Source organism: Capsicum annuum, chromosome 9 (assembly GCF_002878395.1).
Source record: "Capsicum annuum cultivar UCD-10X-F1 chromosome 9, UCD10Xv1.1, whole genome shotgun sequence".
NCBI lineage: Eukaryota > Viridiplantae > Streptophyta > Magnoliopsida > Solanales > Solanaceae > Capsicum > Capsicum annuum.
In genome coordinates, this window is record NC_061119.1 from 201,503,610 (window position 1) to 201,513,870 (window position 10,261).

Here is a 10,261-nt window from a genome sequence, read left to right on the forward strand (position 1 = left end):
TGTACATGGTGGTTTTTGTTTTGGGGAAAGAAATGAAGAGGGGGGCTACTCTATTGGATTTTGTGAGGTCCTTTGGGCTAGTGGTGTTGAAATCGGGCTTCCCGAAGAAGGACGATCACCTAATCACCTTCTGAAGCATGACAGCCAAGACCCAGATTGACTTTTTATTGCTTAGAAAAAGGGATAGGGTGTTGTGTAAGGACTGTAAGGTCATCCCGAGTGAGAATCTTTCGATCTAGCATAGGCTCTTGGTTATGGATTTGGGTATAAGGAAGGATAAGAAGAGAAGGGGTGAGGAGTGTAGACCTAGAATTAAGTGGGCGGCTTGACTCCGGTGAATACGTAGGAGATAGGGGAGAAGCTGGTAGGAATAGGGGTGTGGGAGTGTAGGGGGGACATGGATAGTATATGGGATAAGGTGGCTAGGTGCATCAGGGAGAATGATAGTAAGGTGTTAGGTGTTTCTAGGGGCTGGGACGGGCATCATCAGGGGGATTGGTGGTGGAATAAAGAGGTTAAGAAGAAAGTGGAGACCAAGAAAGAGGCGTATGCTAAGTTGGTTGAGAGTAAGGATGAAGAAGAGAAGCGGGTAAATAGGAAAGAGTACAAGTTAGCTAGAAAGGAGGCTAAGTTAGCAGTTACGGTGGCTAAGATGGTAGCTTTTGAGATGTTATATATGGGGTTACAGGAGAAAGGAAGGGAAAAAAGTTATTTAGACTCACTAAGGCTAGGGAGAGGAAGGGTCATGACCTCAACCAGGTGAAGTGCATTAAGGGGTAGGACAGTACAGTGTTGGTGGAGGATGGCCACATTAAGAATAGATGGCAATCGTATTTTCATAGGCTCTTGAATGACGAAGGGGATAGAGCTATTGTGTTAGGGGAGCTAGAGCACTCAGAGGATTGTCGGGATTTTAGTTATTGTAGATATTTTAAGGTAGAGGAGGTTAGAGAGGTTGTTCGCACAATGCGAAGGGTTAGGGCGACGGGGCCTGATGAGATACCGATAGATTTTTGGAAGTTTTCTGGCGAGGATGGTTTAAGGTGGTTCACTAGATTGTTTAACAAACTTTTCAAGATGGAAAAATGCCCGAGGCTTGGAGGTGGAGTACTATGATCCCTCTTTATAAGAATAAGGGTGACATTCAGAGTTACAATAACTATAGGGGTATTAAGTTATTGAGTCACTCTATTAAGATTTGGGAGAGAGTGGTCGAGGTAAGGCTGAGACGGATAGTGTCTATTTTGGAGAACCAGTTTGGATTTATGCCTGGCCTCTTGATGACGGAGGTAATTCACCTGGTACGGAGGCTGGTGGAACAGTATAGGGAAAGGAAAAAGGACCTAGACATAGTGTTTATCGACTTGGAGAAGGCATACGACAAAGTCCCTAGAGAGGTGCTTTGGAGATGCTTAGAGGTGAGTGGAGTCCCGGTGGCATATATTAGAGCAATTAAAGATATGTATGATGGAGCTAAAAATCAGGTGAGGACGGCGGGAGGAGACTCAGAGCATTTCACCGTCTTGACAGGATTGTATCAGGGATCTACTCTTAGTCCCTTTTTGTTTTCTTTGGTGATAGATATGTTGACGCGGCGTATTCAAGGAGAGGTACCTTGGTGTATGTTTTTTGTAGATGATAGAGTTTTGATTGATGAGACACGGGGGGTGTGAATGATAAATTAGAGGTGTGGAGATAAACTCTTGAATCTAAAAGGTTTAGGTTGAGTAGAAGCAAGACAGAGTATTTGGAATGCAAGTTTAATGACGTGAGGCTAGAGAATGAGGTGGTAGTGAAGTTGGAATCATAGGTGGTATGTAAGAGGGATAGTTTCAAGTAACTCGGGGCCATGATTTAGGGTAACAGTACGATTGATGAGGATGTCTCGCACCATATTGGGGCAGGATGGATGAAGTGAAATCTCGCTTCGGGGATGTTGTGTGATAAGAAGGTGCCACCCAAGCTTAAAGGCAAATTCTATAGGGTGGCAGTCCGTCCGGCCATATTGTATGGAGCGGAGTGTTGGCCAGTTAAAAACTCTCATATTCAAAAAATGAAGGTGGCAGAAATGCGGATGTTGCGTTGGATGTGTGGGCTGACTAGGGGGGATAGAGTTCAAAATGAGACTATCAGGGAGAAGGTAGTGTGACTCCAGTGGAGAATAAGATGCGGGAAGTCCGATTGAGATGGTTCAGACATGTGATGACGAGGGACATGGATACCCCGGTTCGTAGGTGTGAGAGGCTAGCTTTGAATGGTTTAAGACGGGGTAGGGGTAGGCCGAAGAAGTACTGGGGAGAGGTGATTAGGCGGTACATAGAGCAATTACAACTTACTAAGGACATGACCCTAGATATGAAGATCTGGAGGACGCGAATTAGGGCAGAAGGTTAGGGTCAATTTGGGTCGCTAGTATAGGGAATTACTTGGTGGGGGTATTATTCTTGTTATGACACCTTGTTTTATGCTTTATTACGAATCCGTTTACTTTTCTCTGCTTTATATTACTTGTGGGTGTCGTATTTATGTTATGCCACCTTGTTCTATGCTTTACTAGGTATTTGTGTAGTATTTCGTGTCTCGAGCCGGGGGTCTATCAGAAATAGCCTTTCTACTTGTTTAGAGGTAGAGGTATGGACTGCGTACATCTTACCCTCCCTAGACCTCACTATGTGGGAATACACTGGGTTTGTTGTCGAATTAAAGTTATAAACATGAAAGCTTTGGGAGTTATGTATGTTAGTAATACTAATTAAGAATAGATGTTATGAATATGAAAAGATATGAGTCATATATGTGATTTTTTATATAAACATAATTTTAAAAAGGAGAAAAAGTTATTAAAAAGGGATAAAATAAATAAATAGGAATGAAATTCATAGAGATGTGTCACATCACCTTATCTATAATCCTCCTTTATATTATATGTAAATTTATTGAATGTATTATCTTTTATAATTTTTTTGTGGTAGTAATCATGAAAGGTAGTTTAAATCAACATATGATTGCAATCAGGAGTGGAGCATGCATATACTCAAGGATTCATCTGAATCCTCTTCTGTTAGTTCGTGTGTGCGCTTTTGAATCCCTTTAATGAAAATCTTGACTCCGCCACAGATTATAATGATCTACAAAAACCTAAAAATATTGAGAACTTTAATCAACAACAAAAAATGAAAACTTGGGGATTACATTTTATATGTCAATAGACAGTTTTTATTTATGAAAACATATATAGTTTCTTAAACAACATGCACGTATCAGTTGTATTTCTTTTAACATTTTTGAAAACACAGTAATCAAAAGACATAAAGTGTTAATGTCATCAATAAAAAGATAATTAAGCATGAAAAATGTAAGATATACTATCGTTAAGAATTGTAAGAAAAAGATGAACTCTCTTACAATGTAACATAACCAAATCATTTTAAAACGAAGGAAAAAATTAAACATGAAAAATACATGAAAATAGCTAAGCATAGAGTTAAAGGAGAAAGATATAATATGTTGCAACATAAAATATTGAAATCATTCTAAAAATTTGATGGAAGAAAAAAAAGAGACAAAATTAAAATTATTTTTTATAAAGAGTTTTTTAATTCATACCTTTAAGGAGTCAAAATCAAAAGCTCTTATCTATTGCAAGCATTTCAAAGAAAATCATAGCCAATATGACTCAAAACAATTTTATTTTTATAGAGATAATATTTATGTGAGATTTTAAGGTTCATAAAATTATTTATTAAATAGTTAAAGTTATAAACATGAAAGCTTTGGGAGTTATGTATGTTATTAATACTAATTAAGAGTACATGTTATGAAGATGAAAAGATATGAGTGATATATGTGATTTTTTATAGAAACATAATTTTACAAAAGGGAAAAAGTTTTTAAAAAGGGAGAAAATAAATAAATAGATATGAAAGTCATAGAGAGATGTCACGTCACCTTATATATAATCCTCCTTTATATTATATGTAAATTTATTGAATGTAATATCTTTTACAATTTTGTTGAGGCAGTAATCTTGAAAGATAGTTTAAATGAACATATGATTGCAATCAGGAGTGGAGCATGCATATACTCAAGGATTCATCTGAATCTCCTTCTGTTAGTTCGTGTGTGCATTTTTGAATCCCCTTAATGAAAATCTTGACTCCGCCACAAATTATAATGATCTACAAAAACCTAAAACTATTTAGAAGTTTAATCAACAAAAAAATGAAAACTTGAGGATTACATTTTTATATGTCAATAGATAGTTTTTATTTGAGAAAACATATAGAGTTTCTTAAACAGCATGCACGTATCAGTTGTCTTTCTTTTCCCGTTTTTGAAAACACAGTAATCTAAAGACATAAAGTGTTAATGTTGTCAATAAAAAAATAATTAAGCATGAAAAATTTAAGGTATATTATAGTTAAGAATTGTAAGGAAAAGATGAACTCTTTTACAATGTAACATAGCAAAATCATTTTAAAACGGAAGGAAAAAAATTAAGCATGAAAAATGAAAGAAAATAGCTAAACATAGAGTTAAAGGATCAAGATATAATATGTTGCAATATAGCATATTCAAATCATTCTAAAACTTTGATAGAAGAAAAAAGAGAGACAAAATTAAAATTATATTTTATAAAGAGTTTTTTTGTTCATACCTTGAAGGATCTAAAATCAAAAGCTCTTATCTATTGCTAGCATTTTCAAGTAAATCATAGCTCATATGACTCAAAATAATTTTATTTATATAGAGATAATATTTATGTGAGATTTTACGGGTCATACAATTATTTATTAAATAATTAAAGTTATAAACATGAAAGCTTTGGGAGTTATGTATGTTACTAATACTAATTAAGAGTAGATGTTATGAAGATAAAAAGATATGAGTGATATATGTGATTTTTTATAGAAACATAATTTTAAAAAGGGAGAAAAAGTTTTTAAAAAAGGAGAAAATAAATAAATAGGAATGAAAGTCATTGAGAGGTTTCACTTCACCTTATCTATAATCCTCCTTTATATTATATGTAAATTGTTGGACTATGTGATTTTATTAGTTATGATAATCTTTGATTTGATGCAAATTCATAAAAAGAGAAAATTAACATCAAGCTAAATAGGAAGAACTTTGCATATTAACTGCTTCATAAAGTATGTACATCCATCTAAGAGATGATCTTTTATTACGGATGCTATGTGATTATCAAATGAAAACATTCTTTACATTAATAAAATATTATTTGTATTCTGACATTGAATGATGCCTTTGCCTATGTTGATGGTAGTCTTCATAAAAATATTGATAAATGTAGATATTTTGTAGTGATCGTCAAATATTAATACTCAATACTATAGAATATTAAGTTGTTTTAACTAATATGACGTTACAACATGCTACAAGAACAATAACATGAAACATGTGTATACCCACATTTGGAAGGCAAATATAAAAGATAAATAAAAAGTTCAAAAACTACTCAAATGAATCATGTTAAGTACAACATGCGCGGTTTCAAAGAAATCAAGTAGCTATATTAAGAGTTTCCACTACAAACAAGTAGGCTCGATGATAGGTACAAATTTTAATTATTTTTTTTGGAATAACTGAAGTCTTTGGATCAATTTTTTTAATAGGTACAGATTTTAGATTGGTAGACTCAGAGATGAATTATATATATATTAATAAATAAACAATTGCAAAGGCTCAAGATCAAATGTTAACAATTTCTTCAAAGATAACATGTCATTTTATTCATATCACTAACGCAAATTTTTTTTATCTCATCTACGACAACTTTCATGTCATATATGCCAAAAATAAAATACGTTATTTGAATAATATCACGGCGCATAGCTGCAGCTTTAGTGCACCAGGTTGTCTTTCTTTAATTTGAATAATATCCCATAAAATCAACCCTTTTCGAATCATCTCAATCCAGTATTATGGTTAATAAAACTATATGCTTCAAAAAAAGATTGTAACTTTTGGGGAAATTTTTCCTGCATTTATCATAGAACCATATGTTCATCATCTATAATTAATAGGTTCAAATTGAATACTGCATCAAATCAATCATGATTATAATTAGTACTATATTTTATATATTTTATAGTGTTTAACTGCATATATCAACTGACACAAAGAAAAATGCTAAATTTTGCTGTATTTACGAATACTTGATCCTGATTATCAATTTAAAGTTTTTCAAACACAGAAGACAGTTGAAAGCTTGAAATTTAATTGTCACACTATCAAAAGATTAATGATAGGAGCTTTGTAGATTGAAGCATCATTTAAAACAAAGTATGATAGTAAGTTAAAAAATATCTAAAATATTATTCGAATCAAAGTTTCTAAAATATCATACGGAGATGTTCAATGAAGGATACAAGTCTCATTTTTAAGTAGGGGTTTGATTGAAGCCCATGATTGAACCAGAATTGAGTTACGAAAAAAGCAAATTTAGAAGTAAAATGAAAAATAGATTTTTATCAAGAAATTTATCAGCCACGTATGCACAAAAAGTTATAGCTAAAAAGTTAATAATATTAGATGCTAAAACAAATTATTATATGCTGAAAGAAGTGAAATCGAGTTTTGAGTAGCAACACCCAATTGTATAATCACCATAATCAAAGTACCTTACTTTTTCAATTTTAACAGTAGAACAAATAAAGTGAGAAATTAAATTATGCGACAGGAACAATAAATAAAGATCATCATCAACAACAACAATAACAAACTCAATGTATTCTCACATAGTGGAGTCTGGAGAGGGTAAGATGTACGCAGTCCATACCACTACCTTGGAAGAAGTAGAAAGGTTATTTTCAATAGACCTCCGGCAGGAACAATAAATAAAGATCATTATCAACTTGCAGAATTTCAAAAGATGTAAAGAAAACAATAGAAAAAATACATTACATATCCAAGCAAAAAGAAAAAAGAAAAATCAAACAAATAACAAAAGAGAAAAATAAAGAAACTTGAAAATTAAACTTCAAAAAAAAAAAAATATTAGTCACAAATAGATAACCTGAATCGTGTAGCATCAAGGGATATGAAAATTCATTGACATAGAAGCTAATAAAATTCAACGATCATGTCATATATTCATAAATTTATGTAATTTAACGTTCTTAGACTGGGCTTCCATAATTAATTCAGATCCATATATATAAGAATTTATTTTTCACCAATAACAATACTATAATTATCCTAAAAGATGCAATGTCATGGTTCAAAAAGAAAATAGGCATAAAGAAACACATAGTACAACACTAATAAAGAAAGGCTAGTCCAATAATTTCTCATATCATTTGCTATAATACAGAAAGAAAATGAAATGTTAGCATTTAACGTAGAAAACATGACAATAAACACACAGAATGCTCTTCAACACTTGATTGGTAGAAAAATTATTTCAACTCTATATTGACAATAGGTATATAGATGAATATGTCAAGGCAAAATTTGTGAAAATACACTATCTTAAAAATATATCGCCAGATGTCATGATTCGTAGATGGTTAATTTTTTTTAACATGTTAATTAGATTATCTTTCTCTTTTTTTTGTATATAGTATTCTCGTTTGATTTGACTAAAATCCTTAGCATCTGTGCTAACGGAACATCAATACTAGCTTAAATGTTTTTATAGTAAAAATAAGATGGAAGAAAAAAAGAGAGACAAGATTAAAATTATTTCTTATAAAAAGGTTTTTTATTCATACCTTGAAGGAGCCAAAATCAAAAGCTTCTAGCACTTCAAAGTAAATCATAACCAATGTTACTCAAAATAATTTATTTAAATAGATATAATATTTATGTGAGATTTTAAGGGCCATAAAACTATTTATTAAATAACTAAAGTTATAAACATGAAAGCTTTGAAAGTAATGGATGTTACTAATATTAATTAAGAGTAGATTTTATGGAGATGAAAAAATATGAGTGATATGTGTGATTTTCTATAGAAAAATAATTTTTGAAAATGAGAAAAAGTTCAAAACAAGGAGAAAATAGATAAATAGGAATGGAGGTCATAGACAGGTGCCACATCACCTTGTCTATAACTCTCCTTTATATTATACATAGACTAGTTAAATTATTCGCGCTTCGCGCGATCTTAATAATACAAATAATTTATTAAATAATAATTAGATAGATATCTATATGAAAAGAATATAAAAATTAGAAAATACAAAAAAAAAATAATTACGCCGACTCAACCACTTCTCAAAATAATAGAGGTACAATTCATAGATTAAATATGTGAACAACATGTAATAATATACTTTAGAAGGTGAAGAGAAAAATATTTATTCTTGTAATTATAATGATTAAAAATAAATAAATCAGATAATACACTATTTCTCAAAATTAAAAAGAAAGAAAAAAAAATAAAACATAAAGGTTTTTTTTTATGTATATAATTTTAAAAAAATAAATCAGATAAATACACTATTTTTTAAAAGAAAAAGGAAAAAAAAGAAATGAACAAAGCATATATGGTTCTTTTTCATGTATATAAAAAATTTCATAATTACCGCACGTTTATAAAAATTTTAGAATTAATTACCTCATTTTCCTCCCTCGCCTCCATGTTTCTTATCATTGTAAAATTTTATGTCATGCATATTAATTGATAGTCCTCAAACTTAATCATAACTAAGACCAAATAATGAATATATTTTAATTATTAAAATTTATTTAGCTATTGGTGGATGTTGGTTGCTTTGTATTACTTTACATGTGATTAATGGAAATGTAAGACCCCACAAAATTTCTAGCTTAATTCAGTCCTTTAAGTTCGTCAAGGGGTCCCAGACTTAGAAAATTCTAGCTAAGCTTTCAAACTTAGTGTCATTCTAGAAAATTCTAGCTAAGCTTTCAAACTTAGTGTCATTCTAGCCTTCGAAAGTTGGCAATCCTATTTTGTGACCTTTACATCCATTAAATGTTGATATTTGGGTTAATTCATGATCAAAGAGGTCAATAGTTGTTCCCGGACAAGTTTCAAATTTTTTGGGCCTCGTTTGAACAATGTTTCAGTGTCCAAAATAGTGGATCGACGCGATCTCGATGCGTTGCATCGACTATCGCGCCGATGGATGATTTCCCCCCAACTTCAGTGCAATTCTAGTAAACCGACATGGACTCGACGTGATGTGTTGGCTATCACGTCAATGCCAACAATGCAGCGCGTTGGGTATCGCATTGATGCCAACGACGCGGCGCACGACCTGCACATCGGTAACACAGTTTTTCAGTCTTTGAAAGACCACATCCTTGGGGGTATTTGGGTCTTTTTTTCTGAACCTTCAGCCACCAAAACACAAAATTAAACACTTTAGAGAGCAATTATACTCATTCATTCTCAAAATTGCTCAAGAACAAAACCCTAGGTGTTCAAATTTCAAATCAAGAACTCAAAAACACACCATATATTCTCTAAAATTCAGGCACTAAGCTATGTGAAGTGTTCATCCAAGGGTTCCTTTCACCCTTGGAGTCCAAGAAACCATTTTTAAACTTCAAGTGTATGAATTTCATGAATTCCATGTTGGGTTTGATAATATTCATGATCATAATGATTAATTGGATTTCAAATCCATGTTTTATGATGAGTTTGGTGTAGGGTTAATTGATTTATGTGTTTCATCATGTGAAATCAAGCTAAAGACTTCAAATTGTGAATTTGGTATTTGGAATTGTGTGCTCACATATTAATTAGTATTATGTGCATATTTTATGCCTTTCAAGTGATTGATGAATTAAGCATGTGAGTTGACTGGTGAAATTATATCATGTTAGCATGTATTCAAGTTCATGTCATGCAAGTGTGTGTTAAAATGCCCCAATGAATGAATAATGATGATTAAGTACTTAGCTTACATGTTTCAAGTTTGTGCCATGTCTCTTACTTTATGCTATCGAGTCCTGGGGGTATTAATACCCGACAATTTAGTTGTGTACCTAGAGATCCATGGTCAGTCATAGAACAGTATTAGTCATGTCATAATCAGTAGAATTCAGTCAGTACAAACTTAGGAATCTTTAGTGAACTAAGTATCAGTCCAGTCTATCCTAGTATTCAGTTAAGACCTCAATAAACTCAGTCAGTTAATAGAATTCAGTAGACAGAACTCAATAATAGCTCATTTCAGGCCAGCCTAGTATAAACTAGGAAATCAGTTCAGTGTCTATTCAGTTGGGAGTAGGATTCAACACCGAACGAACCCAGGGATAGAGGCAT